Here is a 24,361-nt window from a genome sequence, read left to right on the forward strand (position 1 = left end):
TGATTAACTGTTTTGCTGACTACTGCCTTCCATAAGAATGGAAAGAAAACATGGCCAGATGCAGTGGCTCACACCTGTAATCCCACCACTTCAGGAGGCTGAGGCAACATGGCAAAACCTTCTCTTCAAAAAATTTTTTAAAAGTTAGCTGGATGTTGTGGAGGCAAGAGGATCACTTGAGGATCACTTGAGTCAATGAGGTCAAGGCTGCAGTGAGTCATGTTTGCACCACTGCACTCTAGCCTAGGTGACAGAGCTAGTCCCTATCAAAAAAAAAAAAAAAAAAAGAATGGAGAGAATGCTACATGAGAGAAAGGATCTTATTTATCATGTTCACCTCCCAAGAGGTGAACATATCCCCCAAAGCCTGATAGAGAGAAGATGCTCATTAATATTTAATGCATGACCATGTGCAGACTTGGGAGGAAAAATATGCCTCAGCCTATCAAAATTGGATCCTTAATAAACAAGGATGCTTCTGTATCATTTCCCCACAACACCGAACAAGTGTGGCTCACTGTGGATGTTTAAGCAAATGCATTGTTTTTCCAGTTATATATCTGGTAGAGATGAGGCCATTGATAGGAATGGGAAGACGATCTCCTTTTATTTTGATGACCCAGCATGGCTGAACACTCAGTGACTACCACTGCACTTTGTTGTACTTTCAGCATTAGAGATGCCAGCCCTGTAGGATATAAAACAGGAACATCTAGTCCTCAATTATATTCAGAATTACTCAAGTCTTAGAAGCACAACCTGTCTTTTTTCAAGGGAGAGAAATGCTCAAGTGATGGGCTGAAGTGAAGGGAGGGAGTCACTCACTTAAACGGTTCCCTTAGGCTGTGTGGATGCCAACAGCATTAGACAATGACGCTGACAGTGGGAAATGCACTGGAGATGATGATTGGCAAAGCCCTCCTTTTCTCCCCATCCACTATAGATACTGACAGCAAAGGGTTTGTCACAATGACAACTATACACTCCCAATATCACAGAAGAAGGAGGAATAAAAGGGTATATTATGAGTGACTGAAGTTTAGAATAAATTAATAAATATCATGTCCCTCATCCATAGAAACCACAAAGGTCTAGTAATGCTAAGGATATAACAAGAAAATAATATGAATATTTGCTTCCCCTTCCTAGTGTAATAGAGTAAGTTACAAATGGCTTCAGGAAGGGGAGAGAGGAAGAAGAGTGGATGAGATACGTAAGAGTGCCTGAGGGCTAATTTTATGAAAGCTTTGGGAAGTTTTAAGAAAAAGAAAAGCTATTTTTCAAGGTACATGTGTGTATGCGTGCGTGTGTGTGTGTGTGTGTGTGAAAGACAGAAGAAAGAGGGAGACCTAAGAAGATTATGAGACACTAAGAGAAAAATTAAGGTAAAAAAGACACACACTTAGAAAAACACACATAGGGAGGAGGGAGGAGGTTAAGACATTTTACTATGTGCTGTGAATGGAAACTACAAACCATTTTTGATATATGCAATATATATACATATATACACACATATACATATGTATTTAAAGATTTAAATTACATTTTCTATTTTTTTAGAGATATGGTTTCACTATGTCACTCTGCCCAGGCTGCAGTACAGTGGTTGTTCAGTCATGATCATAGCACATTATAACCTTGAACTCCTGGGCTCAAGCAACCCTCCTGTATTAGTCTCCCCAGTAGTTGGGATTACTAGCATATGCCACCATGTCCACCTTTATGCTTTTTAAAGTGAAAAACCATACTAAGAATGAGGCAGCTCAACTTAGTAATAAAAACATTTCGCATGTAAAGAAATTTACAAAAGAAAAACAATCAACCCCATTAAAATTGGTCAAAGGGAATGAACAGACACTTTTCAAAAGAATACATGCATGCAGCCAACAAACATACAAAAAAAAGTTCAACATCACTGATCATTAGAGAAATGCAAATCAAAACCATAATGAGATACCATCTCACACCAGTCAGAATAGCTATCATTAAAAAGTCAAAAAATAACAGATGCTAGTGAGTCTATGGAGAAAAGGGAATGCTTATACACTGTTGGTGGGTGTGCAAATCAGTTCAATCATTGTGCAAAGAATAGTGATTCCTCAAAGAGCTAAAAGCAGAGCTACCATTCGACCCAGTAATCCCACTACTGGGTATATACCCAGATGAATATAAACCATTCTACCATAAAGACACATGCATACAAATGTTCATTGCAGCACTGTTCACAATAGCAAAAGTATAGGATCAACCTAAATGCCCATCAATGACAGATTGGATAAAGAAAATGTGGTACATATACACCATGGAATACTATGCCGCCATTAAAAAATGATATCATGTCTTTTGCTGGAATATGATGGACCTTCTATTATCCTTAGCAAACTAATGCAGGAACAGAAAACCAAATACAGCATACTCTCAGTTATAAGTGGGAGCTAAATGATGAGAACTAATGAACACAAAGAATAAAACAGACACTGGGGTCTACTTGAGGGTGGAGGGTGAGAAAAGGAAGAGAAGCAGAAAAGATAACTATTGGGTACTAGGTTTAATACCTGGGTGATGAAATAATCTGTACAATAACCCCCTGTGACACCAGTTTACGTATGTAACAAATGCCCCTAAACTTAAAAGAAAAGTTAAAAAAAAAAGAAAATTAAAATCTCCTTATCATCTACCTGGTAATATGAAAAACACATATCTTTCATTCATTCCTTTCAACTGATGAGGAAACTGAGGCATCGGGAGTTAGTAAAAGTCCACATTGAGATATGAGACCCACCACTGGCTGGACGCAGTGGCTCACACCTGTAATCCCAGCACTTTGGGAGACCGATGCTGGTGGATCACCTAAGGTCAGGAGTTCGGGACCAGGCTGGCCAACATGGTGAAACCCCCATCTCTTCTAAAAATACAAAAATTAGCTGGGTGTGGTGGCAGGCACCTGTAATACCAGCCACTAGGGAGGCTGAGGCAGGAGAATCGCTTGAACCCAGGAAGTGGAGTTTACAGTGAGCCAAAATCACGCCATTGCACTCCAGCCTGGGCAACAAGAGCAAGACTCTGTCGGGAAAAGAAAAAAAAAAAAAACACCACCATCATTTTGCAAGTGTTACCACTATTGTGTGTTAATATTGTAGAAGTATTCCTAATTATGATTTCTTTGTATTCCTAATTGTAATAGCTTTGTATTTGAAAAATTATTGATTCATACTCTATATGTTATTATTTTATATGCAATGACAAGAGAATATATTATCATGCTCCTTTTGTGAATCTCATTCATAATATAAAGCATAAATTTGTGATTTTGCTTTAATTTGAAATATTAATTTCAAATATGTTATCACAATTTGATACAAATTATTGACAGTAAATCTGTGGATTAAGTAATGTCTTAGTAGGTATTGGGAAAATTTGAAACTAGTAACATGGAGGACTATTGTCATTGTTTATTTCAAAGCCAGTTAAAATTCTGCAAAGCAGTGTAAATAAAAATAATTTCAAGAAATTTATAAAATACCGAGATTATGGTGTATAAACAACTTTAGATTCTTTGTTTAAGAAATTCTGCCAGTTTGTAATATATGCTTCATTCAAAGTAGCTAAGGGCTGTACCTGGCTAATAGTAGGCATCTAATATTTGTTGAAAAGGAATACTGAGTAGCTGGGACCTCCTGAGTAGCTGGGACCACACACATTTAACCTGTATTTATAAAATTACTGTTTAGAGAATAACATTTGATGCAATCATGCTTTTACTTTCTGCTTATGACTCAATTGTTTGTACTGACATTAACATCCCAAATCCTTAGCATGGCCTACAAGGCCCTGAGCAATGTGGCACCTGCTGAAGCCTGCTGCCTCATTTAATAACTCTTTGTCTCTTTCCCAGATCCAGCCACTCTAACATTTTTTAGTTCCTGGACCAAGACAAGCTCTTCCCAGAACCTGACCTTTGTACCTGTTCTTTATTCCTGGAGTATTTTTCCCCTGACAAATGACTTATCATCTATCATAAATCAGGTTAAATGGCACTAACTCAGGGAAGGCTTCCCTAACTGCCTCCCTTCTCTAACCAAATTAGGAACAATTATATGGCCACATAGTATCGAATCAAGTTTATAATTTTAAAATAATTGGGAGATTTTGTTGTTTAACACTTGTTTTCACTATAAGACTGTAATTACATGCAAGTAAGAACCATGCCTGTTTGTTTACTCCTGCCACAGTCAGAATAGTGCCTGGAATATGCAGTAAGGGCTGAACAAACACTAAATAAATAAACAAGTGAATAAATGGATATTGTCTCATTTTTAGAACAGAGTACTAAATGGATCATGAACACTATCTGGTATGTCACGTAGGTAATTTACAAGGGCTACAATTTCAGCTCAGATTTACCTTTTCCTGGATACAGGTCTTGATAGGTCTCTTGATGTCATTTCACTTCAGATTCTTCTTTAGAAAACTTGGACAATAGCATTTGCTGTCTTGTCCAAATTGTTACTAAGAATCAAAAGAGATATCTGACATGAAATGACATTGGAAAACATTAAACACGATTGAAATAATGCTAGCCAATATGGTTATTATTAGAAACCAATTACATTTTCAACTTAAAAATAGTAATACTTATTGCAGACTCAAATGTGCTCATTCTAAAACAAGTAAATGTTTGCCTATGGTCTGAGATTCTAATCCACGGAGTTCATTCTAATTCACATTCAACACTATCATGTACCAGTGGGCCTCATAACCCACCTAGCCCTGTGATTTTTCAGGTTCACTTTTCTAAACTTGTGAATTAAATATTTATTTTCTTAGTTCAGAAGAGAAAAAAACTCTTGTAATTGCTGCCCATTTCAGGAGAAATCTTGCATATGAAAACAAGAGATAAATATACACAACTGAGGGCTGTGGTTTAAACGAAATCTTGAGAATGTTTTTTGACCTTATACATTTGTGCTTTAGTATAACAAAATGATATAGACAAAGGTAACTTTTAATAGAACCAGTCACTAAATTTAAAAATTGACAAATTCTTCTGCTTAGCTAAGCAACAGAGAAGGTAAAATACTAATTCAATTCATCAATTTAAGCAATACTCATTAAGAGCCAACTATGTGCTTACTGAATAAGCTGCTAAGGTTTGTTGGTTACAGAGTGTGCGGTGAAATGATGTCTACATCACAGTCCAACATTCACAGAGTTTAAAAGCCTACCAAGAATCAAGACAGACACAAATACCTAACATAGACGTTTGTATGTGATAAGAGAGCCAGAGTACAATTTAGGAGAAGAAATTGTATGGAAGGAAGGTTCATTTCCATTAGACCAGAAAAGACAGCACATTTGAAGGCCTGAATAAGAAATATTCTGGATAAGATATTGTGGCTGCCACCAGAATGGCTCTTGATGATCTCTACCTCTCGGTATTTATACCCTTATATAATCTCTTTCCTATAGTATAAGCTGGTCCCAGGTACTTGTTTCTATTGAATAGAATAGAACAGAAGTAATGAGATGCCACTTCTGAGATTAGATTATAAGATACTGTGAATTTCATCTTGTGCCCTCTCCCTCTCTCTCTTTCTCTTGCCCTCTCATTTGAATGAAGCCAACTGGCATGCTGTCAGTGGCCCAGTGTAAGTCCTGTTACAAGAAATTGATGATTACCTGTAGCCAACCCTAAGTGAAGAACTGAGGTCCTCAGTCCTACAAATGGAGAGAAACTGAATCTAGCTAAGAACCATGTGAGTGAGCTGGGAAGAAGATCCACCCTCAGTTGAAATTTAAGATGGCATATTGAGCAGACATACTGAGACACACTGAAAGTAAGAGAGCAGGAGGAAACAAAACCAGGGTCATACAAAGAACAGAAATGATTTTGAGATTCTCACATAAGTATTACACCTTCAGTGAGCACGTGTACTAGAAATTTAAAAAATAAATAAAATAAACCTTCAAAGAGAGCTAGCAAATAAATTTCCCTATGGTCTCAGATCTGAGTGGAGAGAGAAAATGTTCCCTGTGGAGTTTATAGCCAGAATCCAGCCCTCAAACAGGTTTCAGCCTGAACTCACACAATCTGTGTGGCTTCCAAATTTGAAAGCTGAGAATTTAATTCAAAATGGTCTCAGGTTGATAGGAGTCCAAAATGCTAGGTAGGAAAAAAAATCCTCTCTGGACAAATAAATCATCGAAGTAAGCTCATAAGAGCAGGTTTCAAAGGTCATGAGCTTCTAACACACACAAAAAAATCGCACACACAAAATGGGGGTAGCAGCAACATGGGTAGCGTATTCAAACTTGAAAAGACTTTAAATATTTGTATTATTAGATGTAGATTATGAAACACATATTTTAATGTGGTTAATTTTTTTAAGGAATCAAAACTATGAGTAAAGACCAAGAAAATTGTGCTGGATGGCCACTTCCACCATGGCTCCCCTCCTATTTAAGTCTGGGTACTGTGTCACCCGGAGTCTTCAGGCACATTGTTCCAGGTTTGGGTTTGCCTATGAAAGAAACTCATGAGAGCTGGAAGTGAGGAGTGAAGAGGAGGTCTTCACATAAAGCAGGCTTAAGGATTAGACATAGCAGGTTTGACAGATGTGATGGCTTGCAGAATTCTTTATGAGCTCCCACTGTCCATCTGGATAAGATTTACAGACCTTTCAGAAATTCCTATAAGCTTGGGTTCTGTGCCCACACTCTAGACTGTCAGGCTAAGATCTCTGATATAAAACAGACCTCTTCTGATTTTGTCTAGCTGCTTTTCTAATATCTATTCATCAAGCTCCTCCAATAATAGCATAAGGCCCTAATTAATATTAAACTTTTATCATTATAATACTTAGGATGTCTTCTGTTTTCCTGATCAAATTCTGACTACTATTAAAATATAAAGAATTGTCCAGAAATATATTTTAAAAATCACACATTGATCTTCTTTAAATGAAAATATAACAATTGTATGGACTAGGATGATTACAGTTGTTCAGTTCTGACTGTTATTTGAAGAAAAAAGCAATAAGAAGCCTCAGCAACTTAACAGAAGGAGCTGCCATTTACTAGGAGAAAAGATTGTGGATGAGAGTGTAGCAAAGGTCAGAATTCTGTGAAGCTTGAGATGTCTATTATAATGAATTATCTTTTATATTCACTACAATTTCCTAACAATTTTGGGGTTTATATTTTTGAAAGAGATATCCCTTTAATTTTCTTTCTTTGTACTATTGTTAGGTAACTTTAATGTGCAGATTATACTACAGTGAAAGTTGCCAATGACAAGGCAAAGTCACTTACATCAGACCCAAAGCAAAGTGGAGCCGGGTCATGAAAAAGAGGATCTTGTGTGTGTGTCCACGATAAGCACTATCACAAGGACTTTCTATAAACTCACAAGAAATTTCTGCCCACCCAGCACACTCTGTTTGTCCAGCTCATCCTGTAAGTGTCTCTATAATAGGACCTATCATAAAAAATTCCTCAAGACTGCAGCATTTCAGATAAGCCACCCTCACAAGAACACTTGCCTAGCAATGGCTGTTTCTGCCAGTAAGTTAACACCAGCTTCTGCATCAGGCCCTGTGACCAATGATGTTTGTTTCAAAACAGCTTGCATAGACTTCTTTTTGTCTTTAAATATTTTCCTTACCTCAACCTCTTGGGATGCACCTATGATTGATCATAGCACAAATATCTCAGATTATAATCCTTGTTTATTTCCAAATAAATTTATTTCTTTGGAGATCCACTTTTTCTGTTATTATACATTGACATTGTTATCATGAAATTGGTTGGGTGATGTGTCTTATTTTCTTGTCTCCAGAAGAATTTCTGTAACAGTGCAATTAAACGTTCTTTGCATGTTTGCTAGAACTCACCTGTAAAATTGTCTGAGCAACCAAAGCCTGGTTTTTGTGTTTAGTTTTTCTTTTGTGATTGGGGAGGGGGGTTTATCGTACTGATTCAAGGTGTGAAGGTAACATCATTTTGATTTTATACATCTTCTTCAGTCCATTTAAGCATGTTACATAGCGTTGTTTGTTCTTTTCATGATATTCTTTACAGTAGTCTCCTAAATTTTCCCTCTGCTTCTGCCATGAGCCCCTACAATCTATTTCAACTCAGAAGCTATACAGTTTGTTTAAAACATGTAACATATTATGCCACCTTTCTTACTGTAAAACATCCCATGGTTTCTCATAGTATTTATAGTAAAAGTGAAATTTTTATGATGGCTTGAGAAACTTTTCCCATTAGATGCCCAAGTGCTGGTCTGGTCTGATCTTCTCATCTTCCCTTGGGTGATTCTGTGGCAGTCACACTAGCCTCCTTGCTGCTCCACAAAAACTCCAGCATGATCCTACTTCAGGATATTTGCCATTGTTACTGCATCTGCCTGGAACCTTTTCTCCCATATAAACATAGAGATTGCTCTTGCCTGTCCTTCAAGTCTATTCTTAAATGTCCCATTCTCTGTGAAGCTTTCCTGCCCACCCTATTTAAATTACAGACTTCACTCCCAATTCCCCATCTACTTTAAGAGTCTTCATTTATCATTCCTTGACAAACTGTAAATATACATGTTCACTTTTTTATCATCTGTCTCCAAATACTGGAATGTTAAGTTCTGTAATGTCAGATATTTCTGTTTGGTTCACTGGTGTATTCTTAAAGCATGTTATATACTAGGTATACTCAATGAATATTTGTTGAATAAATATCACATTGGGCTTATTCCAGAAATTCAAGCTTGTTTCAATAGTTAGAGCAATCTACAAATGTAATTCATTACATTAACAAATTAAAGGAGCTAAATCACATCACCACCACAATAATGCAGAAAAACACATTTGATACAACTCAATATTCATGTCTGCCTAACAAATGTCTCATGATACTAGGAAAAGAGGAAGGGATATATTATTTTCATGTATAAAACACTAAGCATTGTAGCATGCCAATATACCCAAAATTCAATGAAATTCCTATCAACATCTTAGCATTCCTCTTAGTCCTCAACGAAGCATTTCTAAAATGTGTATAGAAGACCAAAGGGCCAAAAGAGTCAACGTCTGAAGAAGTGGAAAAAGAAAGTTGAGGAAATCTTAAAACGTTATTGAGCTTAAAGTTGCAAAAATAAACTCATGTACCATAATTCATGAGTAGAAAAATAGACTAGTGGAATAACATAAAAATAAAAACAATGCTTACATAAAATGTTGTAACTGATTTGGATGTCATTAGAAATCAGTAAGTAAATAGATGGACAATATAATGAAAGATGCTAGGCAAATAATGTGGTAGGGAGAATAATGGCCCTCAAAGATGCCCATGCCTAACCCTGGAACCTGTGAATATGTTACACTGAATGCAATAAAGGCTTATCAGATGTGATTAAGGATGCAAACCAAGATGGAGAGATCTTCCTGGGTTATCCAGATGGGCCCAGTCTAATCACATGAGTTCTTAAAAATGGAGAACCTTTCTTAGCTGAGTCCAGAGAGAGATGTGACAATGAAAGAATGGTCAGAGAAATGTGACATTGCCAGCTTTAAAAAGAGAGAGGAGAGGCAATGAGAAAAGGAATGCTGATGTTCTCTAGAAGATAGAAAAGACCAGGATATGGATTCTACCCTAGCCGCCATAAAGAAACATGCCTGTCGACAACTTGATTTTAGTTCACTAAAATTCATGCCTGATTTCTGACTTGTGTACACTGTAAGATGACAAGTTTGTGTGATTTTAGGTCACTTAGTTTGTAGAAATTTGTTACAGCAGTAATAGAACAAGTGGTTATCCATATGAGGCAAATTAGATTGGATACCTATCTCCAATAGAAATCAATTCAAGGTGAATTCCAGGAAAATACTTAAAACATTTAGATTAAAAATAAATGAGAATTTTTGTTACTTTTGGTAGGTCATAGAACCAAGAAAAACAAACATTAAGGAGGAAAAATGAACATATGACTACATCAAAATATAAAGCTTCTCTATTTGGATGATATCATAAGGTGACAAATCATAAACTGTAATATTTGCAACACATATATGAGTGAATAAATATACATTTAGAATATATATGAACTCCCAAAAATCAACAGGAAAAATAAGACATAGAACAAGCAAAATGCATAAACAAAAGAAGGCAAAACAAAAATAATGACTCATAATTATATGAAAAGAAGCTCATCTTCATAGATGAGCAGATAAATGCAAATTAAAACCACCCTGAGATGCTTTTTACATCCGTGAGCCTGATAAAAGTTAGAGTCTAAAAGTAATAATTAACAAAGATGGGAAGTAACAGAAAATCTTGTCCATTACTGGTTAAAGTATAAACTGATACAGCTACTTTATAGAATATTACATTATAGAATAAAGTTGTGAGTATGTATATGCAGTGACTCAGCATCTTCATTGCTAGTATGTACTCAAGAGAAACTTACAGGAGTGGACTAGGAAGTAAATACAAAATGATGACAACATTGTTTGTTATATCAAAAAATAAAAAAGACAACCAATTTTCCAGCAAAAAAAATAAGTAAAAATAAATCCTGGTGTATTCTAACAATGGAATAATATATAGCCATTAAAATAAATCAACTATTACTGTACATATGAATGTAAGTATCAGCAAAACATATTGTTTAGTGAAAAAGAAGCTGAAGAAGAATATATACAATATGGTTACATTTATATGAAGTCCAAAAACTTGCAAAATAAAGAAATGTATTTAGAAATAGATTCACATGTGAGAAAACTAGAAGAAAATTAATGAAAGGATAAAAGGGATAGCAGTAATTCTGAGTAGTTGAGGGGATTTCAATTGGAAAAAAATAGTATCATATTCTTTAAGTCAGGTAGTGGGTATTAGCATTTGTTTTACCATCATTCTTTATTCTTATAGCTACACTATATATTTTCAATGTATTTAATGTATTTTTTGCATAATTAAATATTATGCAATAAAAATGAGGAAACAAAAAAGTAGAAAATGATAAATTACAATTAAAAAATGGAGAAAAAATTATAATCTAGTTGAGTAATGGTATATTACATAGCTATTTTCTTAAGTAGATGTATGTACATGATGTATGCACGATTGTACATACATGTTCTTAATTATATATAAATATATGTGTACATATTTTTAATATAAAATACTAAACAAAGTACACCAAAATATTAGCTCCTATGTTAGTGAGATGTTTTGTTTTTTTGTATTTTAAGTTTTACATAGTAGGTGTATTTGTCTGTTTTCATACTGCTATAAAGAACTGCCCAAGACTGGGTAATTTATAAAGGAAAGAAGTTTAATTGGCTCACAATTCAGCACAGCTTGGAAGGTCTCAGGAAATCTACAATCATGGCGGAAGACAAAGAGGAAGCAAGCCAGCTTCTTCGCAAGGCAGCATGAAGAAGTGCCGAGCAAAGGGGAAAGAATCCCTTATAAAACCATCAAATCTCGTGAGAACTCACTATCACAAGAACAGCACAGGGGAAACTGCCCCCATGATTCAATTACCTCCACCTAGTCTCTCCCTTGACCTGTGGGGATTATGGGGGCTATGGGGATTACAATTCAAGATGAGATTCAGGTGGGGATACAAAGCCTAACCATATCAGTAGGCATGTGTTGAATTTTAAACTCAGAGAAAAATACTAGTGTTTTTTATAGGATTCTTACTAAAGAAAAACCAGAAACTAATAAACCATCTATGCTAAGACATAAAATTCAGTTGTTTAGTTACAAGATAGAATGTGGCCTTGTAAGAAAGCAAATTAACTTCTAACATACAAAGCCTTAGAGAAGATTCAAGTGACTGACGGATCTTAAACAGAGCTATTATTACAACTCAAACTGCAGTAAAATATCCTCAGCAACATAGATGTGTGTGTTTCACTAGTCAGAGCAATACAAATTTAATGAAACTCCATTGGTGGTGTTTTTAATCAGACAATTTCTGAAGATGTCCTGGCTTATTCATAGATGCAAGCCAAATCTCTAGAAGAGTACCATAATAAGAAAAAAAAGAATACAGGCAATTGAGAGCTGTTCCAAAGTTTAGGGAGTTTTTGTAAGGAATTAATAAATTAAAATGTTCTTGAAAGAGAGAAATTAATATGCAGTTCATACTGCCAGAATTGCAGGCAATTTATCAAACTCCCCTAATCCTCCAAAATTGCTATTTTTTTTGACACACACTTTACAGTACAGAAGAAAATGTCTCCGGCAATAAATCACAAAGTTAAAATTACGTAGTCTACAATTAACTAGACAGTGATGGTAAATCATTTTCTACCAAAAGAAAGAAATGTCTTGTCTATTCAGGTTCTGCTCCACTTAAAAGTTTTCCTTGTTGGCGAGCAAGCGGTTAGAAAATCATATTTTATACGTACATTCAGCTTAACTATCATTCAGCTCAGGAAGATGACTCAGGGCCTTATCTATACCTTCAAGTTTGCTCTTAGCAAGTAATTGTTTCAGTATCTATATCAAAAATGGCTTAAGTCTGCAACATGTTTCTGAATGATTAACAAGGTGATAGTTCTTCATTGAATCCTGGATGCTTTATTTTTCTTAATAAGAGGAATTCATATGGATCAGCTAGAAAAAAATTAAGAGGAAAATCACATGGAAAGTTATATATTATATATCTATTATATATATAATATTATATATCTATTATATATAATATTATATATCTATTATATATAATATTATATATCTATTATATATTATATATCTTTTATATATAATATTATATATCTATTATATATTATATATCTATTATATATAATATTATATATCTATTATATATTATATATCTATTATATATAATATTATATATCTATTATAGATAATATATATCTATTATATATAATAGATATATCTATTATAGATAATAGATATCTATTATATATAATAGATATCTATTATCTATAATAGATATATCTATTATATATAATATATATATTATATATTATAGATATCTATTATATATAATATTATATATTGTATATCTATTACATACATATTATATATCTATTATATATATTATATATTATATATCTATTATATATATAATATTATATATTATATCTATTATATATATAATATTATATATTATATCTATTATATATATAATATTATATATTATATATCATTTCCAAATTCCCCAGCATTCATATTTGTCAGTGCAAGTAAAGAGCCTTAGTGCTGATGAGGTTTGAGGTATGACCATTTGGCCAGAATTTATGAACTCTACATGTCGCTTGATGTGTGCTTCAGGGTACACTTTTTTTTTTTTTTTGAGACGGAGTCTTGCTCTGTCGCCCAGGCTGGAGTGCAGCGGTGCGATCTCAGCTCACCGCAAGCTCCGTCTCCCGGGTTCACGCCATTCTCCTGCCTGAGCCTCCTGAGTAGCTGGGACTACAGGCGCCCGCCACTATGCCCTGCTAATTTTTTGTATTTTTAGTACAGACGGGGTTTCACCGTGTTAGCCAGGATGGTCTCGATCTCCTGACCTCGTGATCCACGCGCCTCGGCCTCCCAAAGTGCTGGAGTTACAGGCGTGAGCCACCACGCTTGGCCAGGGTACACTTTTAAGCAGAGACACTACTTTGAAGGTCATAAAAAATATAATAAGAGATAAGGCTAATTTCGTTTAATAATAATAATAATAAAATCCTTTAATAAAAATATAAAGGAATAATATAATAATTTTCTTTAATAAAATATAATAAGAGATAAGGCTAATTTCCTTTAATAAAATATAGTAACTACATAGCAACAGAATTCCAAAAAAAGAAATGGAGAGGAAGGGAGCATGGGTCATTAATCTTGTCAAAAATATAAAATTATATACGAGGAATTCCTAGAAACTGTTTTCCTTGTCTGCGGCCATTGTGCTGCTGCTACACAACTACCGCAAGCAGCCCTTCACGCCTTCCTCCCAGTACAAAGCTAATTGACTTGTGAGAAATGTTAAGCTTGGAAGAGTCAGCATCGCTGCACTTATTTTTTTATTCTACTCTAACATTAGAATAATCCTTGAGTGGGGGAAAGGTTAAAAACCCCCTGGATAAGTGTTACTAATTAATGATGATTGTTTTAAACAATGTTTGGATAATTTTTCCTTGTCCCTTGACATAAACTTGATAAATAACTGAGAAGTGAGAAGGAGATTAGTGGGTTGCTTAAATTCCATTCAGGTACTTAAAGTTAGCTCCAAAAATTTAGCTATTTATAAATTGTCATGCATTGTTAATGTATAAGAGATGTAGATTTCATTTATCTTTGGTGGAGTGAGATGAAGCAGTGAATCATTGAAGACTGAAAGAAAGAAAAAGGTCTTTTCCCTTTTCTTTAAGAAGCATCATTAGTTAAAAACATGTTAGTTGATACCAGAGAACTATATTTAAAGGGACAGCAATAAGCAAATTGATTACTCTGGTGATTATTGGAGTGACATTGTCTTTTAGTTGTACTTTCACAAAAATTCACAATATTTGCCAAAGTCAAGTTATCCATTACACTATTAATTTGTCATTCTTTTGTTTATATAGTCAATATCTCTATCTCAATTGGATCTATCTCAACTGCTTCTAAACAAGCCACCATAGTCTCTCCCATTTCAACAATCTCTTCCAAGTACCATTTCATTTCTTCTTTTCATATTTTTGAAAACTTTTGAAAAACTACCTATTTTCCTCCTCCATTTCTTGTCCATTCCATTCTAGTGGACATGGAATCTGTTCCTCCTCCAAAACGGAATTTGGTAACCCTTAAATTACCAAACCCAAAACAATATGTTGCTTTTATCTTTACCTCTCTGTGGCATTTAATGATAAGACCACTACTTTCTTCTCTTTTACCCTTCTTTCTTGAATTCAGTCAGACAACGTACTTACCTTTTTCGTCTTATTCTCCATCTTAGAAACCACCTCAGCTTTCTCCATTCAGCCATAAAATTGTGCTTTTCCTCAAAGATTAATCTGCCTCTCCTCTCACTCTATACTATCTCTGTTAGCTAATTTTATTTGTGCACATTGCTTATACTGAGCATTACATACACATATGCATGTGTGTACATGTGCACACACACACTGTATATGGACATGTATATATACGTGTGTGTGTATATATATATAGTATATATATAAATTACAATAACATAAAGGTGGCATTTTAAATTAGTGGAAATTGCACTTTTATATTTTAACAAATTGTATTTCCCATATTGAACTGTAAGTCTCCTGAAAGGAGGAATTTTGTTCTTGCTCATCATCAACTTTTTCAACATCCAGTGCACCATTTAGAACTTAGATGTAGTCAATACAGGTTTGTGGAATGAAAGAGGAAAAGAAAGAATTAATATTCCTTTAAATTAGGATGCAAAATCGTATATAGAAAATTGGCTAAGTTGTGGTCCATTCATATTTGCTCCCAATTAAGGAGCACAGCTATGAAAAGGAAGGCTTCAAATTAATAACCAATAGATTTTTTAAAAAAGAAAACTGGCCAGGTACTGTGGCTTATGTCTGTAATATCAGCATGTTGGGAGGCCAAGGCAGGATTACTTGAGCCCAGAAATTCCAGACCAGCCTGAGAATTTGGCAAAACTCTGTCTCTACAAAAAATACAAAAATTAGCCAAGTTTGGTGGCATGTGCCTGTAGTACCAGCTACTTGGGAGGCTGAGGTGGAAGAATAGCTTGAGTCTGGGAGGTCAAGGCTGCAATGAGCTGTGATCGCACCACTGCACTCAAGCCTGGGTGGTAGAGTAAGACCCTGTCTCAAAAAAAAAAAAAAAAGAAAAATCACTAAGCAAAATAAGACATGTGAAGGATCATGTCAAAGGTAAGAAAAATTAGGGAAACATTAAAAGCTTTCTTCCCAAGCCACTAAATCAACTTGACTAACAAAATTACCACTTGATTTAGCATTAGAAAATTACATTACATATCAAACATAAACCCATTAATCAAATACTAAAGAAATTTCTGAGTTAAATGGTATAATGTTAGCTTATGCCAGAGCTGACCTTGAAAGATTGTTCAAATATGGCTCAGTGTGATTGAAACTTCTGTGTGAATATGTTTTTGGAAAGATAAAACAGCAACACCTTAGTGTATGTTTTTGAAATAAAATGTATCTGAGTAGCAGCAAAGTTATTCTCAAATTTCCATTTTATAGCTGGAGATGTTATACCGTGACATATATGATAGGACCCAATATGGATTAATCCCTTTTAGAAGTCAATCAGGAAGAGGGGAGCAGTTAAAACAGTTGCTTGGTTTACAAACATTAGAACAATTTTCTTATTCACACCATCTGATTGTATTTTATTTTTTCCCCAACGTTTAGACTACACAATGAGTTAAGAATGATAAAAATAAGCTCACCAATATACTATGTACATATTTACCAAAATCTGTGCATGCTTATACATATAAACACAGCTGATAATTTATTAGTTAGGCTCATTTGTAATTTTTGTCACTATAGACCAGTTTTTTATTTAAATTGAAGATTAGTATACATTTTAAATGATTAGTCAAAATAAAAAATCTAAAATGTGCTCTAAATACCTCTTAGGTCAGAAAAAAAAAAGTCAAAAGCTAGAATATAGAGAAATTAAGAAATGCCCCAAATTTCTAATCTGACAAAAATTCATACGAGATTGAAATATTTTAACGGAAAATAGAACAGAACTAATCACTGAAGAAATTATAGAAAGGAAACAAAATAAACAGATTATATGGAGGATTTTTAGAAGATAAGTAAATAAATTAATATACTAGGAAAAAACAAGGGAAATATAATTGATAAATAAATACAGGTAAGAGTTCTTTTGAAATAATGATAAAATAGAAAATCTCTGTCAAAACTAAAAGGAAAGATGCATAAATATATAAATAAATGATAAAACGATGTTGCATACATATATGACTTTTTCAGAATCAAAAAATGTAAATTTCTGTAATAAAATTTAAATGTTTATAAATTTAAAAAACTAGAAGAAAGAATGTTGACTGTTCACAATACAAATAAATGACAAATATTTGAGGTGATGGATATGCTAATTATCCTTATTTGATCATTGGACATTGTATACATGTATCAAAATATCACTCTGTATCCCATGAATATGTACAATTATTTGTCTCAAAAACAAACAAACAAAAGATAATGGGAGAATGTTGAAAACTCAGAGAGAAGAGCAACTCTCACAGATAGGGATCCAGATAACATTAGCAGCTGATTTCTCAGCAGAAACCTTGAAGGCCAGTAGGCAGTGGATTATATATTTAAAATAATGAAGAAACCTGTCAATTGAGAAATCTATAGCTGGAAAACTTATCCTTCAAAAATGAGGGAGAAATTAAGACATTTCCGGATTTTTTTTAAACTGAAAAAAAATCCATTTATCCCTGAATTTGCCATTCAAGAAGTGTTAAGTCCTTCAGGTTGAAATAAATGAACTCTAGGCAATAACTATATAAGTAAATAAGCAAGCTGTATGAATATACAAAGCTCTCTGGTAAAGGTAAATACATAAACAAACATAAAAACAGTCCTATTGTAATTTTGGTTTGTAACTCTGCTTTTTATTTTTTACATAATTTAAAAGGCAAATACATAAAATGTAATTGTAAATCTGTTAGCTGGTATACAATGAATAAAGATATAATTTGTTACATCAATAACATAAAAAGAGTAGAGCTATATGTATAGCAGTAGAATTTTGGTATGTGATTGAACTTAAGTTGAAATAAATTCAAATTAAAATGTTATAACTCTAGGATGTTATATGTAATTCTCATAGTAACCAAAAACGAAATATACATAGAATATAAACAAAAGGAAATGAGACTAGAAACAAAATGTGTCACTACAAAAAAATCAACTAAAGATAAAAAAGAAATAATTGAGAAAATGGCAAAAATCAGTAACTCTGACGTATTAAAACTTTCCATGCTACATAAATCTGAAAACTCTATTTCACAAAAAACTGGAGCTGAAAGAGACAAATATTTACCTATAAAGTTAAAAGTTATATAGGGAACAAACACTAATTTTTTTTAGAAAAAGTTCTAAAAAGAGTAAAAATATGCCTTATACTACCCCAATTTCATGTTTTACAGCTCTGGGAAAATAGAAAATAAAATGTTCTGTTAGCATGAATCCCTGTGTGCCCCCAAAAAACCCTATGGATTGCATCATTATTACCTAAAAAGTCTATTGTCAAATGCAGCAGAGTGATATTTTTTACAAGGTAGATATTAATTTTAGATATGGAATAATATTGGTGATTTCCATTTTATAACACTGGGTTAAGATGAAAGAATGAGAAGATAAAGGTCCCTCAGCAATATAACTCACAAACATGTTCAGAAGCAGTAAGAAGTTACATTAATTATCTTTTGAAAGTCAATAATCTACATCTTTAATGTATGCATATAGCATAGCTAATGTACTATCGCTGGGTCCATTTATTCAATGAATAATTGCCGCTATGTGTCAGACATTTTTCTAGGCCTAGGAATGGATACATAAGTGAACAAAGCAAAGATTCTGGTTCTTGTAGAGTTTCCATTAAAAGACCATTTAGTAAAACTTTTCTTCCCCCAAATTATAAAATCTGTAAGATGATTTAACAACATGTGTAAAAGTCATTGTGGGCCAGGCACGGTGGCTCATACCAGGTGTGGTGACTCATAGCACTCTGTCACCCAGGCTGGAGTGCAGTGGCACAATCTCGGCTCACTGCAACCTCTGCCTCCTGGGTACAAGCGATTCTCCTGCCCCAGCTTTCTGAGTAGCAAGGACTACAGGTGCACACCACCACGCCTGGCTAATTTTTGTACTATTAGTACAGACGGAGTTTCACCATGTTGGCCAGGCTGGTCTCGAACTCCTGACCTCAAATGATCCATCTACCTCGGCCTCCCAAAGTGCTGGAATTACAGATGTGAGCCACAATGCCCGGCCTTATTTTCTACAACTTTGGTAACTTTAGCATATACCCCAAATCTGTAAGACATAATATTATAATTCAAATGCAACTCATGGCTTCTCATTGTACTCTTTCTCTAGCTTTTGAATTATTTATTCTAATACCAGTTTTAATTCTGACACAAAAGCATGGGAGTTCTAATCAAAATCCAACCTTTTATCATAAAAACTATGAAGAAATTATGAGTAGAACTTAAAAAGGAAAATAGGCCTATTAATTAGATTTGTCTTTGTAGCATTTAACTCTATAATAAATAACATAATATTTTAGCCTATGAGTACCCAACAAAGCCTCCAGCTTCTATTTAGATATAAAATGTAAAAGTCACTACTGGATCCACAAGCAAGACTATGGTAAAGAAATTTCTCCAGCTAACCAGCATCTTTTACATGATGTTACATGTTTCTTTTGTTTTTTTCATTTTGGCAATTATCGATTGTCATCTTCGTGTTTGTCTATGTCCTAAGTGCTGGGATACAGAATCTGAAAAGATGGACACAGGACCTGCCTTCAAGTTCACCCTTTCTTTTTTTTTTTTTTTTTTTTTTGAGATGGAGTTTTGCTCTTGTCGCCCAGGCTGGAGTGTAATGGTGAGATCTCGGCTCACTGCAACCTCCACCTCCAGGGTTCAAGTGATTCTCCTGCCTCAGCCTCCCAAGTAGCTGGGATTACAGGTCCCAGCCACCACGCCTAGCTAATTTTTGTATTTTTAGTAGAGACAGCGTTTCATCATGTTGGTCAGGCTAGTCTCGAACTCCTAACCTCAGGTAGTCGACCCACCTCGGCCTCCCACAGTGCTGAGATTACAGGCATGAGCCACCACGCCCTGCTAGGAGTTCATGCTTTAATTGGGGAAAATATACAATAAGCAAGCCAGTTTTTAAAAAGAGAACTGCAATTAGAGTTAAATGCTACAAAGACAAACTCACAGGAAGATGGGATGTAGAATGATAAGGCTCTCAGAATAGTAAGAGAAACTATTGCTTCTTACGATGTTTGTCTTTCTTTGTATCGGTGCTCAGCTGAGTCTGCAGTGCTTCAGAGGCAGCTTTCATTTTATAAAAATCTATGATTTCTCCTTCCAGTTGTTTTTTCTCTTCCTCGAACTTCCTTATCTCCTCCTGTTGAATAATTTTAAGATGCTCGAACTTGTCCTGCAGCTGTGAAACCAATGTGCAGTTGTGACACCAAAGCAGTGTGGCTGAACACCTAAAAGAATATGCTTTTTTCTGATTATCAAACAAACCCAAATCATCACAGTAGAGCACGATCTTAATAACAATCTCAAAAACTCAGGAGTAAACACTCACATATGGAATTTTTCTTTTCTTTCTCTCTTCCTTTTATAAGATGGAGTCTCACTCTGTTGCCCAGGCTGGAGTGCACTGGTGCGATCTCAGCTCACTGCAACCTCCATCTCCCAGTTCAAGTGATTCTCCTGCCTCAGCCTCTTGAGTAGCTGGGACTACAGGCATGCACCACCACTACAGGCGTGTGCCACCACACCTGGCTAATTTTTGTATTTTTAGTAGAGATGGGGTTTTGCCATGTTTGCCAGGCTGGTCTCGAACTCCTGACCTCAGGTGATCCTCCCGCTTTGGCCTCCCAAAGACTTTTTTTTTTTTAATATAGAGACAAGTTCTCAGTATGTTGCCCAGGCTGGTCTCAAACTCCTGAGCTTAAGTGATCCTCCCACCTCAGCTTCCCAAAGTGCTGGGACTGACTGGATGCAGTGGCTCATGCTTGTAAACTCAGCACTTTGGGAGGCCAAGGTGGGAGGACTGCTTCAGCCCAGGAGTTCAAGACCAGACTGGGTGATATAACACAATAGTAAACTTCAACAGGAGAGAGAATCTGTAAACTTGAATATAGATCTTCTGAAATTATCCAGTCAGAGGACAAAGAAAAAAGGAATAAAAAAGAGAAAAGAAGGCTGGGCGTGGTGGCTCAAGCCTGTAATCCCAACACTTTGGGAGGCCGAGGCAGGCAGATTAAGAGGTCAGGAGTTCAAGACCAGCCTGGCCAACATGACAAAACCCCATCTCTACTAAAAATACAAAAATTAGCCGGGTGTGGTGGCACACACCTGTAGTCCCAGCTACTTGGGAGGCTGAGGCAGGAGAATCGCTTGAACCCAGGAGGCGGAGGTTGGAGTGCAATGTGAGCTGAGACCACACATTGCACTCCAGCCTGGGTGACAGAGCATGACTCTGTCTCAAAAAAAAAGAAAAAGAAAAAAACGAGACAGAGAAAAGAAAGCCAACAAGACACCATTAGGCAAACCATTGTCAGGTTATGGGAGTTTGAGAAGGAAAGTAGAGAAAGGAGAAGAAAGCTTATTTAAAGAATGGCTGAAAACTGCCTAAATCATGGGAAAGATTTAGACATCTAAATCCATGAAGCTTAAAGATTCCTAAAGAGGTTCAAACCAAATAGATACTCACCAAGTCACAATATAATCAAATAGTCAAAAGTTAAAGAAACTTTGCATGTCAGGACAGAATCGAATAATACATTCAAAGTTCTGAAAGAAAAAAACTGCCAGCAACTAATATTATGTCTGACAAAGCTGTCCTTCAGAAAGAAAAAAGAAATAACGTGTTTGCTCGACAAACAAAGCTGAGGGCATTCAGGACTACTAGGTCTACCTTTAAAAAATGCTTAACGGAGTTTTTCAAGTAAAAATGAATGAAGTTGGGAGCGGTGGCTCATGCCTGTAATCCCATTTTTGGAGGCTGAAGTGGGTGGATCACCTGAGGTCGGGAGGTCAAGACCAGCCTGGCCAACATGGCAAAACCCCACCTCCAGTAAAAATACAAAAAATTAGCCAGGTATGAAGGCCACTGAGATCGTGCCACTGCACTCCAGCCTGGGTGACAAGAGTCAAACTACATTTCAAAAACAAAAAACAAAACAAACAAAAAAAACAAAACTTGAGGCCTGGCCTTCTGCTCCTCTCCAACCCCCCTTCTCTGGGCCCAAGCCACCTTGGCTGAGGAGAGGGTGAGGAGGTGTGAGCCCCTGCCAGGAACCCCCTGCCCGGACCAAGTACTCGGCCCCCAGGCCTGCGTTCAGTGAGGCCTCCCGTGGCATCAGCATGTTCGTGTGGAGGAATGTGGAAGGTCACTCTGCGGCCGTGTTCCCCTGGTACTCCATCCCCTTCCTGACCCCTCCCTACAGCCACACGAGGCCAGCAACCTGCCAGTCACTCAGTGGCCTCCAACCAGAGAAAACAACCTGCCAAGTTGGCAGCTGTTGCTCATGAGCATCCACCAGGTGGGACAGGCAGTGTTGACCCTGGGCGGCCCCCTGGAGCCACCTGCCCTGAAAGCCCAGGGCCCGCAACCCCACACACTTTGGGGGTGGTGGAACCTGGTAGAAGCTCACCTCCCACCATGGAGGAGGAGCCCTGGGCCCCTCAGGGGAGTCCCTGCTGGACAGTGAGACAGAGAATGACCATGATGATGCTTTCCTCTCCATCATGTCTCCTGACACCCAGTTGCCTCTACCACTCAGATGATGTCAGGCCCAGTCCCTCAGTGCCCTGCGCAAGGAACAGGACTCATCTTCTGAGAAGGATGGAAGCAGCCCCAACAAATGGGACAAGGACCACATCCGGTGGCCCATGAGTGGCGGTCATGATCTTCAGCAAGCGGCACCAGGCCCTGGCGGGGCTCACCAGGGTCACCCCAACCAGGATAACTGGACCATCAGCCAGATGCTGAGCGAGCGGTGGTACACCCTGGGGCCCAATGAGACGCAGAAATACCACGACCTGGCCTTCCAGGTGAAGGTGGCCCGCTTGCAACAAGGACTGAAAGAAGTCCAGCTCAGAGGCCAAGCCCACAAGCCAGGGGCTAGCAGGAGTGTAACAAGGGCTCATGGGAGCAGAGCATATCAGAGACGGGCACTGGCACTGCCCCTAGGGTGTCCTCTGAACTCCTGTCAGTTGCAGCCCAAACACTCCAGAGCTCGGATACCAAGGAGCAGCTTCTGTGGGGCAGAACGGCTGCACACAGTCAGGGAACCTGGCTCAGCCTGGCCCAAGCCTTCTCCCACAGCGGGGTATACAGCCTGGACGGCATGGAAATAGACCGTCAGGCACTATGGGAACTGACACAGGTGGTGTCTGGCACTGCATCATACTCTGGCCCAAAGCCTTCTACTCAGTATGGAGCTCCAGGCCACTTTGCAGCCCCTGGTGAGGGAGGTGACCAGTGGGCAGCCCTGCTGCTGCCCACCTGAGCTGCTCATTCCCAGCACATGGCCAGTGAGGACATAGTGAGTGACGAGGAGAACACGGTCACCCATGAGGAGGAAGGGGTGATGATGTCATTGCTGATGATGGCTTTAGCACCACTGACACCGATCTCAAGTTCAAGGAGTGGGTGACCGACTGAGAGTGGGGACAACTCTGGAGAGGAGCCAGAGGGCAACAAGGGCTTTGGTGGGAAGGTATTTGCACCTGTCATTCCTTCCTCCTTTACTCCTGCCGCCCCTTGCTGGATCCTGAGCCCCCAGGGTCCCCCGATCCACCTGCAGCTTTTGGCAAAGTCTATGGTCCCACCCTGTCCTCCTCCTACACATACTCGGATGCTTCCTCCTCAACCTTGGCACCCACCTCCTTCTTACTGGGCCCAGGAGCCTTCAAAGCCCAGGAGTCTGGTCAAGGCAGCAGAGCGGGCCCCCTACGGCCCCTACCCCTGGGGAGGGGGGCCCAGGGATGCCTTCCAAGGTGACCTGTTTCCTCCCAATGGATCCCGCCACCTTCTGGTGCAAGAGACCTGAAAGTGTGGGCAACCTGGAGCTACCAGGCTCCTCAGTCATCAGGGTCCCTCCCAACACTAAGGCTTTCCTAGGCAGGAGCTGGGCTGAGCCACCCGGGGGGCAGAGCCTGAAGAGAAACTGACTGGGCTTTCGGGGTCGGGGCAGAGGGAACCCCACGGACATGGATCCCACACTGGAGGACCCCACCACGCCCAAATGCAAGATGAGAAGATGCTCCAGCTGCAGTCCAAAGCCCAACACCCCCAAGTGTCCCATGTGTGATGGGGACAGCTTCCCCTTTGCCTGTACAGGTGCAGAAGCCAAGGACAGGCGCAGGGAACCGGAGACCGAGAAGGCGCTGTCCTCTTCACTGCACGTGCCCTAGACCAGTGCCGGCCCTGATCATGCAGCTCTTCCAGGCCCACTGCTTCTTCCTGTCCACTAGGCCATAGCTGCCCTCCAGGCCCACTATGCACACATCTTCCCCTCCAAGGTTTGTTCTGCCCCTGCCCTGACTCCCAGCCCTGTGGGGGTCCTGACCGCACCTCACCTG

General features: G+C 37.6%; 1 pseudogene; it reads left to right on the forward strand.

Annotated features, from left to right (window-relative positions):
- Positions 1-870: 870 nt before the first annotated feature.
- On the forward strand, positions 871-23,950 carry LOC129144194 (protein capicua homolog; annotated as a pseudogene).
- Positions 23,951-24,361: the final 411 nt, after the last annotated feature.

Source organism: Pan troglodytes, chromosome 5, assembly GCF_028858775.2.
Source record: "Pan troglodytes isolate AG18354 chromosome 5, NHGRI_mPanTro3-v2.0_pri, whole genome shotgun sequence".
NCBI lineage: Eukaryota > Metazoa > Chordata > Mammalia > Primates > Hominidae > Pan > Pan troglodytes.